This window comes from Nomascus leucogenys, chromosome 5, assembly GCF_006542625.1.
Source record: "Nomascus leucogenys isolate Asia chromosome 5, Asia_NLE_v1, whole genome shotgun sequence".
NCBI classification, from domain to species: Eukaryota; Metazoa; Chordata; class Mammalia; order Primates; family Hylobatidae; genus Nomascus; species Nomascus leucogenys.
This window is the reverse complement of record NC_044385.1, coordinates 65,734,837-65,750,862: the sequence shown is the minus strand read 5'-3', so window position 1 is coordinate 65,750,862 and position 16,026 is coordinate 65,734,837. Positions and strand designations below refer to the sequence as shown.

Sequence of the window (16,026 nt, the reverse complement as noted above, 5' to 3'; positions counted from 1 at the left end):
GCAGGCGCCTGCACTTCCCAGGAACTCGAGAGGCCGAGGAAGGAGAATCATCGGAACCCGGGAGGCGGAGCCCGCAGTGAGCCGAGATCAGGCCACTGCACACCAGCCTGGCGACACAGCGAGACTCCGTCTCAAAAAAAAAAAAAAAAAAAAAAAAAGCTACAGTATAGCTTACAAGGTTACGAGGGCATAAACATACCTAACACACAAATACTACTTTACCATTTAGATAGTCAAAAGTCAGAAGGAACGAACGGTTTGCAAAGTACTTTGACTTATGTGTGGTCATTAAAACCCAGTAAGTAGTTCAAGTATGGTAATACAAAGGCAGGCAATTACATGCACCGATATCACTCTAAAATCAAAGGCATAAAAATAAAGGCTGAAAACTTTGTGTTTCTCCATCTTTCATTTACATGGCTAGATATCAGAACCTTACTTTAGAAAATATACAACTATTATATATGGTTTCCCCAGATGGTAATTTTCAAAAACTACAAAAAGTGTCAAGATCCATAATTTGCTTCATCAAATGCTTTTCTAGCTCGTTTCAATTCTTCATTCATAGTAAGCAAGTCTTTAACCCTGGCAAACTTCCTTGGGTCCTTTCGAATCAAGAAGACGATATCTTCAACTTGTACTCGACCTTGTCTTCCAATTGACATTGCCTTGTGAGTCATTTCAGTGATAAACTTTATGACAAGATCTTCAAGAATATCCACTGACTCAGTATAAGGGTTCTGGTCATCCCCAAAGCCATACATCATACATCGCAATTCTTTAGAAAAAAGTCTCTTTCTTTTACCCTGTCCACCTTCTGCACCTCCTCCAATTTCTTCATTTCCTTCCTCAAAGGTGGTGTCTTCTTCCTCATCTGCCATCCCACTGGCCCGCCAACCCACAGCCCAGAAACTTTCAAAGATTTTGGCTGCTATGTTTCTGGCGAGCCATAGTTTAGCCACAACTGGACACAGCTCCCTGCCTCCCCTTCCCACACACAAACACACACACTGGTTTTTCTCACTTCCACAATATGGAGAAACTTGTGGATGGAGAGTTTATTAGTTTTAGATCAATGCAGAATAAATTCTCACAAATTTTGGATATTGAAAACAAACCCCAGCTCACAGGTCAGAAGTTCTACTAGGCCAAGTGACTGCCTCCTGCTCAGAGTCACACGAGGGACCTCCAGGATGGGTCTGTCTGTGTGGTCGTTGCCTTCACCTGAGAAGAGTCTGGCTTCAATCTGATTCGAGTTCGTGGCAGAATCCAATGCCTCAGGTATGTGAAACCCAGGCCCACTTGTTTGTTCTGCCAGCTGCCGGGAGGATGCTCTGAGCTCTTACAGGTGTTGCCCAGGTCTGGGCCGTGCAGCTCCCTGGGTCTGCACCTCCAGGGCTGAGGAATCACCCACAGGGGAATGGAATCTCAGGGAGGCTCAGTCCCTTATGAAGAGCTCAGATGATTGAATTAGACCCAGCCCTTAACAGCTATTGTTTCAGGGTATTCCTAATCTAATCAGGGGTTTGGGCGGGCTCCTCATTTCAAGGTTCCGCCCACACCCGAGGGAGGGGCAGAGGCAGGGCTAGGCTCTGGGGGGGCGGGAAATGACGGGGGCATTTCAGAATTCTGGATTCCTCACAGAATCGCAAAGTTCACATTTCACGACGATAAAGAAAACATTGAGAGTAAAAGTGAGACCTTTTATGAAGTTGCACATTAGAAAACTTAAACGTCAGAGAAAAAAATCTCTGACTCATGGGGAAACAAGTGGTTTATCAGATACTCTGAAAATAGACTGGGCTGGGTGACGGGAATGTGAAAATATTATTTCAATTGTATTGTATTTGATTGTATCGTATTGTATTGCATTTTATTCATTTATTTTTGAGACAGAGTCTTGCTCTGTCCCCCAGGCTGGGTTGCAGTGGCCTGATCTCAGCTCACTGCAACCTCTGCCTCCTGGGCCCAAGCAACTCTCCTGACTCAGCCTCCAGAGTAGCTGGGACTAACTGTGCACGCCACCACGCCAGGATAAATTTGTATTTCTTAAAGCAGAGAGGAGGTTTCACCATTTTGGCCAGGGAAAGCCATAGCCTGGCAAGCGCCACGAAGACCCCGGCCACTGCGGCCTCTGGCAAAACGGCGCCGCCTACAGGAGGGATCAAGAAGCCTCACCGCTACAGGCCTGGCAGTGCACAAAATCAGAAAGTACCAGAAGTCCACGCAGCTGCTCCTCCTCAAGCTGCCCTTCCAGCGCCTGATGTGCAACATCGCGCAGGACATCATCCTGGACGTGCACTTCTAGAGCGCGGCCATTAGCGCCCTACAGGAGCCCAGTGAGGCTTCCCTGGTGCATCTCTTTGAAGACACCTAGCCGTGTGCCATGCATAAATGCCCTGCCCTCTTCTCCCCTATATATGTGTACTAGCGCTCTGCTTTGTACCCTCTTCCAGAGGAAACACGAATCGATCAATTGATCATTTAAGCCTTTCTAGCTTGGGTACAACTTTTCGTGCAGTTGTACTTGTAAGCTTTGTACTTTATGCTTCTAGAGACTAGACCCCAGACAGTATCTGCTTGGAATAGTGGAGCTAGCTAGCTGAAACTTTATTTAGGCATATGCTAATTACTTGTGAGGGCAAAGGCAGGCAGTGAGGTTGTTAAGCTTATCACAAAACAGTAAATATTGGAAAATAGTCAAGTACAGTCACCTTAATTGTTAGATATCTTGTCACCACTTTACCAGCACCAGTCAGAGACCACATTTCTCTAGGAAGTCTCCAGATGTACATTATGAGATAGACTTTAAGAATAGTTGTGAAGCTCCAGGAAAAACCTCATGGTCGTTAACGTGTAATACAATCAGCCATGAAAGCTCTCAAAGCTTTCTCCTGGAGAGGTACCACTTTCTATAGATTTCTTTCTTCAGAGCTGTGGCTATGTGATATTATATATTGAGACGATTTCGTATGTGATTTTTAAAAAGTCAGGAAACAACAGATGCTGGCAAGGCTGTGAAGATATAGAAACACTTTTACAATATCTGTGAGAGTGTAAATCAGTTCAACCATTGTGGAAGACAGTGTGGCGATTCCTCAAGGATCTAGAACCAGAAATACCATTGGACCCAGCTATCTCGTTACCGGGTATATACCCAAAGGATTATCATTCATCCTACTATAAGGACACATGCACAGGTATGTTCATTGCGGCACAGTTTACAAGAGCAAAGACCTGGAACCAACCCAAATGCCCATCGGTGATAGACTGGATAAAGAATATGTGTGGTATATACACCAGGGAATACTACGCAGCCAAAAAAAGATTGAGTCCGTTTTCTTTGCAGTGACATGGATGACACGGGAGACCATCATTCTCAGCAAACTAACACAGGAAAGGAAAACCAAACACCACATGTTCTCACTCATAAGCGGGAGTTGATCAATGAGAACACATGGACAGAGAAAGTGGAACATCACACACCGTGGCCTGTCACGGGATGGGAGGCAAGGGAAAGGAGAGCACTAGGACAAACACCCAAGGCATGTGGGGCTTACAGCCCAGATGGTGGGTTGATTCGTGCAGCAAACCGCTATGGCACATGTATTCCTCAGTAACAAACCTGCACGTTCTGCACAAGTATCCCATAGCTTAAAGGAAAAAAAAAAAAAAAAAAAAAAACAATGCGTAGGGACACTGAACCCACTCAGCTAATCCAATTTTCCTCTCTGAGAAAACAACGCTGTGTTCCTGCTCCTGAGCTGACCTCTGAGACCTTGATGGGCTTTTGACTGAAAAGTTTTAAGATGAAATGACGATTCTCCCATGATCAGGAGCAGTAGATGGGGGTTGCTCACTTCCTGCTCTTTGAGTTGAAGCAAGGCAGATGCCTGGAGACTCAAACTGATAAATATATTCATTGCTTTCTTTTCATATGTTGTATTAAGCTATTCTTGCATTGCTATTTAAAAAACCTGAGACTGGGTAACTTATAAGAAAAGAGTTTGCCTCATGGTTCTGCAGGCTGTACAGGAAGCATAGCGCCAGTGTCTGCTTCTGGGAAAGCCTGGGGAAGCTTACAATCATGGTGTTAGACGAGCAGGTATCTCACATGGTAGAAGCTGGGGCAAGAAAGATGGGGGAGGGATGGAGCATACTTCTAAACAACCAGATCTCATGGGTACTCATTATCACAAGGATGGCACAGAGCCAGGAGGGACTCACCCCATGATTCAACCACCACCTCCCCAGGCCCCACCTGCCACATTGGGGATTAAAATTCAGTATGAGATTTAGAGGGGACATCTAAACTACATCACATGACCATCAGAAAAACAGATGAAGAATTCATGGTTTCTACTGTCCAGAAACTTTCCATCTAGAGCAAATGAATTAATGGCTGAATTCAGCATCCTGTGGTGAGAAGGGAGAAGTGAGGTGCACAGGGGACTTTGGTTGCATTTGCTCCACTTCCCTTATGCTGTTCCTCTGAGTTCTGATGTCACTACCTGAAGGGCTATTTGCGGACAAAAGAATTATTGTTATTGTGGTTATTTCTGTTTCTTTCATCTTGGTAAAAATAAGTTTTTTTTTTTTTGAGACAGAGTCTCACTCTGTCGCCCATGCTGGAGTGCAGTGGAGTGATCTCAGCTCACTGCAAGCTCTGCCTCCCAGGTTCATGCCCTTCTCCTGTCTCAGCCTCTCAAGTAGCTGGGACTACAGGTGCCTGTCACCACACCCGGCTAATTTTTTTTTTATTTTTAGTAGAGACGTCGTTTCACCATGTTAGCCAGGATGGCCTCGATTTCCTGATCTCGTGATCTGCCTGCCTGGGCCTCCAAAAATACTGGGATTACAGGCGTGAGCAACCACTCCCAGCATAAATTTTTAGCTTCTCATATAATTGTCCTAAAAAAAACCCTAAGAGTTTTGCTTAAGTTTCGTTTTATCATGTGTTATAAAAATTGACAGGGAAGTGGCTAAAACAGATTAAAATTACACAAGCTCTAAGAGTCAAGTCTCTGTTGGGCAGGCTTAGGAAAGACAGAACTGGAAATACTCCATCAGCATGGACATCAGAAACATGGGGTCCACTTTCTGTTCCAGCCCTGCCCAGATCCATGCTCTTCTAAGTCTTCATCCAGGTCTGGCCTCACCCTAGAATCTTCTCTCACAGAACAGATTCAAGGAGGTCAGAGATTCAGACGGGGGCTCCTGCTGCCTCCTGAGCTGGTGCCCACAATTTCCTAAAATGGAAAGGCAGATAAAGGGAAGCAAATCATTGCATATTTTGGGGCCATAATTTCTTTTTCATTGAAGCCAGTGCTTCTAGAGACATCTTACCTAGCAACTTCTTTTCCATTCCTGCAAATCCAGTGGCTGCTCCACAAGGCACAAGAAAGTAAATATAAATATAAAACATCTCTCTGAACAGTTCACCCTTTTTTCTCTATCCCTCGCATCTGTCAATATAGCTTTTATTCTGTACATTTTATTTTTCAGGTAAATATTTTTTAAAATGGAAGAAAAAATAGAAATGCTAGGCCCTTCATTTAAATCCTGAAAATTACAGAAAACTTAGCATCCAACTGCCAGGGTTCTATGAGGATTAACTCACATCATGTAATGTTTCCTGAACAGTGCCCTGTAACAGACTTCTGAACACAGAGTATGTGCTCAGTAAACATTGTATTAACTCATGTGTACATGTTTTCCAAATGCAGACTTACTCAAACATTGATGCCTTCTGTAGGCTTTCTAAACTGCAAAGAGCCAGCAGAAAATGACACGTTTGAAAATGGTGATTGGTTGTTTCCACTTTGGGCCAAAAGTATTCGTGTTGTGGTAAGAGTGTTGGGTGTCATGAGCTCTGTGCTGTGCCTACTTTCCCTAGCTGAGTGCTACTATATCAGATGTAGTAGAAGAAACATCAGCATTAAGAGGAGACTTTTTAAAGAAGCTAATTCATGGACCCCTTCCAAACCTGCAGAATCACATCTGTAAGAGAGAGGCTGGAATCTGAATAATTCATAGACATATTGGAACTTGAGAGGCAAACGGGTGCGGTGGCTCATGCCTGTAATCCCAACAATTTGGGATGCCAAAGTGGGCAGACCACCTGAGGCCAGGAGTTTAAGATCAGCCTGGGCAACATGGACACACCACGACTCTACTAAAACATAAAAAACTAGCCACGTGTGGTGGCTGGTGCCTGTAATCCTAACTACTCGGGGGGCTGATATTGGAGAATCACTTGAACCTGGGAAGTGGAAGTTGCAGTGAGCCAAGATGGCGCCACTGCACTCCTGCCTGGACAATGAGTGAAAACTCTGTCGAAAGAAAAGGAAGACGAAAGAAAGAAAGAAAGAAAGAAAGAAAGAAAGAAAGAAAGAAAGAAAGAAAGAAAGAGACTTGAGAGGCAATGGATTTGCAGGAATGGAAAAGAAGTTGCTAGGTAAGATGTCTCTAGAAGCACTGGCTTCAATGAAAAAGAAATTATGGCCCCAAAATATGCAATGATTTGCTTCCATTTATCTGCCTTTCCATTTTAGGAAATTGTGGGCACCAGCTCAGGAGGCAGCAGGAGCCCCCGTCTGAATCTCTGACCTCCTTGAATCAGTTCTGTGAGAGAAGATTCTAGGGTGAGGCCAGACCTGGATGAAGACTTAGAAGAGCATGGATCTGGGGTGGCTCTCGGCCCATGCTTCCAGCCATAATCACATGGCCAGCTTAAAGAAATACCATCACCTGTGCCCTCCACAGAGACTCTGTCTATTGGTCTTGGAGGGAGGATCTATATGGTTGTAATTAGAAAGTCAAGTTGTCCCTCTTTGATGATTACATAATAATCATATATACAAAAAATCTAAAGACCACCAAAAAAACTCTTAGATTTGATAAATTTAATAATGTTTCAGAATGCAAAAATCAACATATAGAAATTAGTAGCATTTTTATACACTAATGATAATCAAGCTGACAACTGAATTAAAAAGTCACTTCCTTTTACAATAGCTACAAAAAGGTAAAATGCTTAGAAATACAATTAGTCAAAGAGATGAACAATCCCTACAAGGAAAACTACAAAACACTGATGAAATAAATTGTACATGACACAAATGAGAAAAACATCCCCTGCTCGTGGATTGGAAGAATTATGATCATTAAAATGACTCTACTGCCCAAAGCAATCTACATATTAAATGCAGATCCTACCAAAATGCCAATGTCATTTCTTATAAAATAGAAAAAAAAAAATCTAAAATTCACATGGAACCACAAAAAGAGCCTGAACAGCCAAAGCAAATCTAAGCAAAGAGAATAAATCTGGAGATATTACATTATCTGGCTTAAAATTATACTAGAAAGCTTTAGTAACCAAAACAGCATGGTACTGATATAAATTGACATGTAGATCAATGGTACAGAATGGAGAACCTAGAAATAAAGCCACATACCTACAAACAACTGATCTTTTACAAAGTCAACAAAAACATACACTGGAGAAATGACATCCTAGCCAACAAATTGTGCTGGAAAAATTATATTGCCATATGCAGAAGTATGGAATGGGACCCCTATGTCCCACCATATACAATAATCAACTCAATATGGATTAAAAGACTAAAATGTAAGACCTGAAACTATAAAAATGCTAGAAGAAACTCTAGGATAAACTCTTCTAGAGATTGACTTGGACAAAGAATTTATGACTAAGATCTGAAAAGCAGATGTAACAATAACAAAAATAGATAAAACGAACTCAATTAAATTAAAAATCTCCTGAAAATGCTTCTTAATTAACACAATGAACAGAAAACCTATGGAATGAGATAAATGTTTATGAGTTTTGCATGTGACAAAGATCTAACGTCCAGAATATACAAGGAACTCAAACAGCTCAACAAAAATAAAACAAGTAACCTCATTAAAAAGCAAGCAGGCCGGGCGCAGTGGCTCACGCTTGTAATCCTAGCATTTTGGGAGGCCGAGGTGGGCGGATCACGAGGTCAGGAGATCGAGACCACGGTGAAACTCCATCTTTACTAAAAAAACACAAAAAAATTAGCCAGGCGTGGTGGCAGGAGCCTGTAGTCCCAGCTACTCAGAGAGGCTGAGGCAGGAGAATGGCGTGAACTCGGGAGGCAGAGCTTGCAGTGAGCCGAGATTGTGCCACTGCACTCCAGCCTGGGCGACAGAGTGAGACTCCGTCTCAAAAAAAAAAAAAAAAAGCAAGCAAAGAACATGAACATTTAAAAAAAAGACAATGAGCAAGCAAAAAACATGAACATTTAAATAAAAAAAGACAGTGAAGGTCAACAAGCACGTAAAAGATGCTCAACATTGTCAATGATCAGAGAAATGCCAATTAAAAACCACAATGAGGTACCAACTTAGACCATGCAGAATGGCTATTACTGAAAAGCAGAAAAATGAGCTATCGGCAAGGATACAGAGAAAAGAGAACACTTACACATTTTTTGTGGGAATGTAACTTTCTACAACCTCTATGGAAAACTGTATGGAGATTTCAAAAAAGTCTAAAAATAGAACTTCCATTTGATTCAGCAGTCCCACTACTTTGTATCTACCCAAAGGAAAATAATTTATTACCTAAAGAAAATACCCACACTCTTATGTTTATTGCAGCACTATTCACAATAACCAATATATGAAGTCAATTTAAATGTATCAATCAATAATCGAATAAAGAAAATGTGCTATACGTTTATATCATGGAATGCTATTCAGCCATGAAGAAGAATAACATCATGTCTTTTGCAACAACATGAATAAAACCAGAGGCCATTACGGTAAGTGAAAAACTTCAGAAACAGAAAACCAAATTCTGCATTTTCTCACTTGTAACTGTGAACTCAATTATGCATACACTTGGATATAGAGACTGGAAAAACAGACACTGGACACTCAGAAAGATGGGAGGTTGGAGAGGGTTTAGGAATGAGAAAATAACTAATTGGGACAATAAACAGCATTCAGATGATGTTGTCACACCAAAAGCCCATACTTCATCATTATGCAACGTGCTTCTGTGAGGGAGCTGCATTTTACTCTCTAAGGTATTAATAAACAGAAAAAAGGCCTCACGCAGCGGCTCAAGCCTATAATCCCAGCGCTTTGGGAGGCTGAGGCAGGCGGTTCACGTGGTCAGGAGTTCAAGACCAGCCTGGCCAATATAGTGAAACCCCATCTCTACTAAAAATACAAAAATTAGCCTGGCATGGTGGAGCATAGTAGTCCCAGCTACTCGGGAGGCTGAGGCAGGAGAATCACTTGAACTCGGGAAGTGGAGGTTGTGTTGAGCCGAGATTGTGTCACTGCACTCCAGCCTGGGGAACAGAGGGAGACTCTGTCTCAAAAAAAAAAAAAGAGAGAAAAAAAAACTTTGTTTTTTATCAAGAAGACAAACCGAATAGACCTCATAATTTTCATAAATAATTAGATTAGGCAAAAAAATTTTTAATAAAAATAAATAAATAAATATTGTATTTTAAGAATGGTATAGAAAGACAATTTGACCCATTAGAGTAGTTGGTACTTAGCATATACACTATGATAGGCAAGATTCTAAGCCCCTTAGACATTTATGGACAGAATATGTAACAGTAAAATAAATAACACAAAGATTCATTGGCAGTGACAAATTGACATATTTTCAGTCATATTAGATGATATTAAAACCATTAACAAATTTACTGTTTTGTTTCATAATAAAAAACAAGGTTAAAAAGTTTGGCTAATTAGGCATATGGATAAATGGGCAGCATTTTGACCAGTAGACAGAGGATACACATTTTCAAAGACCAGACAAAATTATTTATTTTTTTGGGGGGGAGAGAACAGTTTTATTATCTGGGGATACAGTGGGGTCTTCTCCCTGGGAGGTGGTGTCTTCCACTGGTTACCCCCGCCAGGGCTCCAGGGGGCGCCCTGCGATTCAGTGCTGGGCTGCGCTGGGGGCCGGGCCTTGGAGAAGGCGAAGTGTGCAGGGAAGCAGCAGCTGTGGGGTCCTCACTGCCCGCTCCGCCCAGCTGCACCGGGTCTCCTGGTGTTCCTCAGGCTCCCGCCGAGTCTGCGTCTCTGGAGGGCAGCGAACCATCCTGCCCAGAACCTTATCCTCACAGCCCAGTTTGAAGCAGGTCAGCCATTTCTGCTTCTTCCCCTCGGGCTGGACTTCGCACTTGGGTTTCTTCCAGTCCTTCCTCCTGCCGCTTCTTTGTCTCCCGGAGCTTAAATTCCAGCCTCACAAATGTTCCAGCTGGGAAGGGCGTGTCCAGGGCGCTGTCCACACTGGTCTTCTGGAAATTCCGCTGCACTGGCTGGTGCTTGTAGATTCCTCCAGGGCCACCTGCAGGCCCCGGCGCTGGCCCCCTGAGCTCGGCCCCGCTGGCGTCCCCCCGCGCCCACCCATGGGGCCAGCGAGATCTGCAGCCGTCTCAGGCTTCCCCTTTCACCCCCACCCTGCGAAGCGGGTGTGTGCCCCTTAGTTCTCCGAGTCCGCCAGGAGCCACCTCCTCCCCTGTCCCTGGGGGGGGGCATGCCCGCAGAACGCTGGGCAGAGGCGAATGAACCGGGAAATGTCCCTTCCTCCACACTGACCCTGGGGTCTGCTGGGTCCTCTCCACTCCCTCCCACCCTGCCCGCGCTCTTCCCTGGGGCCCGCAGTTTCAGCAAAATTCCCTGCCGCGCCGGGAAGCTGTCCTGTTGCCCACTCTCACCCTTTCTCCTTTTCTGGCCCATTCTCTCTCCCCACTGGGTCTCCGACACGACCCTCTCTCCTCTCGGCTGCCCTGGAGCCCCTCTTTGCTTCCCCAGCTCAGTCCCCTCTCTGACCGCTTCTCCCTCCCACATCCGACCGAATCTCCTGGCTCCCACGGGGGGACCCAAATTCCCAGGACCCAGGTCAACCACACAAAATTATTTTAAATGGGAAGACTTGAATTCCATTGAATTCATGAAAGCAGGAATCCATCTGGTCATTCTTTAAATAATTTTGAAATGATAATAGCAACTATCAATTTAACCAGAGTTCAGAATACCCACCATTTTACCACAAAGAATTAAAAAAACCTGTTATAACTAACCAATTCAGTAAATTTTCAGGATACAATATTAACATATGAACATCAGGTGCATTTTTTTACAGTAACAACAAAATATCTGAAAAAGGAATAAAGATAATGCCATTTAAGATAGTATCAAATAGAATGGAATACTTAGGAATGAGTTTAACAAAGAATATGAAAGATCTGCATACTGAAAACTATAAAATGTTGAGGAAAGAAAATGAAGAATACAAAATGGGAAATATATCCTGTATTCATGGATTCTAAAAATATTGTTAAAATATCCATACTACACAAAGTGATCTACAGGGTTAAATAAATTTCTATCAAAATTTTAATGCCATTTTATTAAAAGTGCAGAACAACAATTTTAAAATTAGTATGGAACCACAAAAGACCTCGAATAGCCAAATACTGAGAAGAACAAAAGGCTGGAAGCCTCCCACTTCCTGATTTCAAACTGTGTTACAAAACTATAGCCATCAAAATAGTATAGTACCTTCATAAAACCAATACAACAGAATAGAGGACCGAGAAATAAACTCACAAATATACAGTTAACCAATCCCACAGAATGGAGAAAGGATAAACACATCAAGGAGTGGTGAAGGAAAAACTAGATATGCACAGAGAAAAAGTACAACTTTCTCTCATACCATCACAAAACGAATTTGAAATGAAATAAAGACTTAAACATAAGAACTGAAATAATGAATCCTCCAAAAAAAATAGCATGGGGAAAAACCTCCTTGACACTGGTCATGGCGATGATGCTTTGGATTTGACACCAAGAACACAGTCAACAAATGCAAAAATGAACCAGTGGAACTATGTCAAAGTAAAAAGTTTCTGCACAATAAAGGAAAAATCAGCAAAATATAAAGGCATTATATGGAATAGGAGAAAATATTTGTAAACCATATGTAGGATAATACGTTACTGTCCAAAACATATATCATACTAATCAATACAAAAGAAGAACCCACAGCAGAATTAAAAGCAATTTCTTGATTAATAATTGGGCAAAATACATAAATAGCAATTTTTCCAAAGATATACAAATGGCCAATAGATATATAAAAAATGCTCAACATCATTAATTACCAGAGTAATTAAAATCAAAATCACAATGAGGTATCACCTTATCATGGTGTTTGGATACCTATTATCAAAAAGTCAAAAGATAAATGCGTTAGGGTGCAGAGAAAAGAGAACAGTTGTACACTGTTGCTGAGGATGTCAATTGGTGTAGCTATTATGAAAAACAGTATGGAGCTTCCTTATAATTTTTAAACTAGAACTACCATTAATCCCAATTGGGAGTATATAGACAAAGGACATAAAATCAGTATCGTCAAGAGAATCTGCACTCCTCCGATACAGATAAATAAATAAACTGAGAGATATATAATTTCAGCTTTAATAAAAAATGAAATTCTTTCATTTACAAAAATACTGATAAATCTTGAAGACATTATGCTAAGTGAAATAAGCCGAATACAGAAGGACAATTACTGCATTGTCTCGTTTGTATGTAAAATCTAAAAAAGTAAATAAAAATTAAAAAGCCATGGAAACAGAGTAGAACGGTTGTTCCCACGGGCTAGGAAGTGAGGAAAGTGGGGAGATTTCCATGGAAGGGGCGCACCTTCAGTTACAAGGTGAGTAACTGTTGGGACCTAATGTACAGAATGGTGACTATAGTTAACAATACCGTGTACTTGAAATTTGTTGCAAAAGTAGATCTCAGGTGCTCTCAACACACACACAGAAACGTATTAACTATGTGAGGGGATAGATAGGCTAACTAGCTTAATTGAGATAATTTTAAGGCGTATACACATCTGAAAACACTCTTGTACACCCTAAAAATACAGTTTTCAATTTGTCAATCATAGCTCAACGAATGGAGAAAAAAATAGGAGTAACCAGCAGGTCATGTCTAGCCACATGGAAACTGGAAACTCGATTTAAAACACTCTTGGCCACCGTTTCCAGCTCAACTCGAGAACGGCCGGAGCGCTTCCGGCCCCTGGACTTCGTCGCTCCTCCCGCGGCCCCCATCGCTGGAGAAGGTACAATCGTTCCCAGGATTCCAGGCTGCGCAGATCGGGCAGGGCGATCGCCGTCCCCTTGCTCGTTGCCGCTGCCCCATTAGGCTCACAGCCTCGGGCCCGTCCCCGCCGCCAGCGCCTTCGCTTTGGCCGCCCCTCCTCCTCTCCGAGCCCCAGCGGGTCTCCGGAGAAGGAGGGCGGGGAAGCTGGAACGCGACCGCGGAGCTGCGGGCAGCAGGTGCGGGAACGGAGAAGCTGGCCTAGCACAGGAAGGCTTCTCAGAGCGACACGAGCAACCGCCAGGAGCTCCGCAGGCAGCTGGAAGAACTCAGTAACGTACTCTGCTGTGGCAGAAATAGAGATAATAAAAGTCTGATGTAGAAATACTCACAGAGAACCATGCTCCTTGGTCAATCTCAGATTATTATTTTCAGACTTATTCTAATGTTGTTAGTCTTCCAAATAAAGTGAGTGACTGAACTGTCAGATCAGCAAGATTAGGATATTGAAACTCCTGCTTTGAATTCTAAAGACCAGTTACAAATAGAAAATGGTGCTCACCCTGGTACTGATAAAACAGCAAATGTTGAATGTAGACAACAGGGTCATTTGCCTCAAATTCACAGGAGTCAGCATCTGCATTAGCAGCACAAGATACATCCTTAGAAGGTTCATCAATAGCTGGAAGTTTGAGAGCTGCAGCAGAAGCGGCTTTATCACAGACTGGATTTAGTTATGATGAAAATGCTGGACTTATTTTGACCACAGCACTGGTTTCTGTTAAGATTCTGAGAATCCAATTTGTTATGATCCAATTTATTACTACTGTGATGTGGAAAGTGGTCGCTATCGGTTTCATTTTCGAGTAGATTCGCAACCTTATCAGACTTATAACGCAAAACAAAAATAAAAAATTAGGAAAGGATCCAGACTCTTCTACAAAAAAAAGAAAAAATGAGGAAAAGGATTCGAATTCAGAGGATCAAGAAGCCTTCAGTGTTGAACATACAAGCTGCAATAGGAAAGACAATTTTACAAGTGTGAAGAAAAGGCCAAAATAGGCATTCATCTCAGAAATAATCCCCCAAAATTCACTGTTCCAGTTAGTAGAAATACTATGGAATCTCCTCTTAATGAAAACATCTCAATTCAACTTTTTTTAAAGATGAGAAAGTGAGAGACACTGATAGTGGACCAGAAGAAGGTGAAATTACAGACTGTCAAACCGAGGGTAGTTATGATGAAGGCATTACAGTGAAGGCAATGTATCTGCAAAAGATACTGAGGAGGAAGATGAGGAAAGTGTGGTCACCATGTATGAGAGTAATTGTCATTAGATCACCCGTGTTACAGACAGGATCACTCTTCATCATTACTGCTGTAAAACCTGCTACAAATGGAAGGGAAAATGATATGCAGCATATTCTTTGTATCCCTGAAGTTGGTGTAAGTTTCATGTAGAAATTTATTTTGACCATGACTTACAAAGTTTTGTCCTTTTGGATCAGGCCGTCAAAATGGAACAATTGTTAATGAAAAACGGGTTGTTCAGCTGAAAACTAAATGTGACCCTTATTAACTTGAGCATGGAGATAAAGTGAAACTTGGAGAGATTGGAGAGACACGAACAACTGCCAGGAGCTCTGCACGCAGCTGGAAGAACTCAGTAACGTACTCAGCTGCGGGAGAAATGGAGATAATAAAAGTCTGATGTAGAAGTACTCACAGAGAAACATGCTCCTTAGTCAATCTCAGATTATTGTCAGATCTACTCTAATGATGTTAGTCTTCCAAATAAAGTGAATGCCTCAACTGTCAGATCAGCAAGATCATGATATCGAAACTCCTTATCTTCTCACATTCACCCTGGCAGTGATAGCTGTGTTGGATGTGAACCATGGTAGGTTAGAGCTCACGTTTTCCTTGATAAGAAAGATGACTCATGTGTTGGTCCAACATTAACTGAGAAGGAAACGAGTTGGATAGAAGAAAAGGATTTTTAAAATATATGAATAAAATATGGTTTACAGAATACAGACTATGAAGATGATAAGATACTAGACAACTTAAACTATAAAGATAGAGCTGGAAAACATAGGGAGCAGATTGGAAGTGAAGGGAATTTCCAGAGAGATGATGCTCCTGCATCTGTTCATTCTGAAATTACTGATAGTGACAAAGGTCAGAAGATGTTGAAAAAGATGTGTTGGAAACAGGAGAATGCTTGGGGAACGATGGCAGGAGAATAAGATCTCTGATACAGCTTCAGCTTCGGCAAACACATGCAGGATTGGAGACAGACAAACTATCTTCAATTAAAGAGACTCACCTTCTCCAAAACTAGAACAACAGCAACAACACAAGCTAAGACAAAGCACAGGAGAGGTTTGCTGAAAACTTTCCAGAAACTAAACTTCCAAAAGATGACCTAAGAACCATTCCTTCGGTAAAAAAGACTGAGGAGTGAAGGTTAATCACAGAAGAATCCTCAACCTTTTTTATAAATAGAGTTTGGGAACCCTTATTTTATTGCAGAGCGTTTCTCCCCAAAAAAGTCAGTAGCACAAGAAAACTGTGTCACAGTTTACCCCTGCCTGATTCAGAAATGTGTAATAAAGTGTGGTTTGCAGCTTTTAAAAAACACTTTTTAAACCAATTATTAATGACTGAGTTAAGTTATACAGTAAGTGAACTAAAGTTCACAGGGCACAGATAAGTTTATCAAACTTTACTATTTTATCTTGTCATTTACAACATCCATATAAGCAATTAGCCATATAAGCAAAATTCATATAACCACTTAAACGTACATTTGTCCTTGTATCCATATATTCATATTAAGATGCATAGAAAATACATCAAAAGAAACATTGAAAGTATAT

General features: G+C 41.8%; 3 pseudogenes across 1 annotated transcript; 1 reads left to right on the top strand and 2 right to left on the bottom strand.

The window, feature by feature from the left end:
• Window positions 1-274: 274 nt before the first annotated feature.
• LOC115835103 lies at window positions 275-900 on the bottom strand (annotated as a pseudogene). Its single transcript, XR_004030022.1, has one exon. The product of XR_004030022.1 is annotated as a transcription initiation factor TFIID subunit 13 pseudogene (transcript).
• An 8,937-nt stretch (window positions 901-9,837) lies between these two features.
• Window positions 9,838-10,511, bottom strand: LOC115835062 (annotated as a pseudogene).
• A 2,485-nt stretch (window positions 10,512-12,996) lies between these two features.
• On the top strand, window positions 12,997-15,611 carry LOC100581921 (annotated as a pseudogene).
• The last annotated feature ends 415 nt before the right edge of the window (window positions 15,612-16,026 follow it).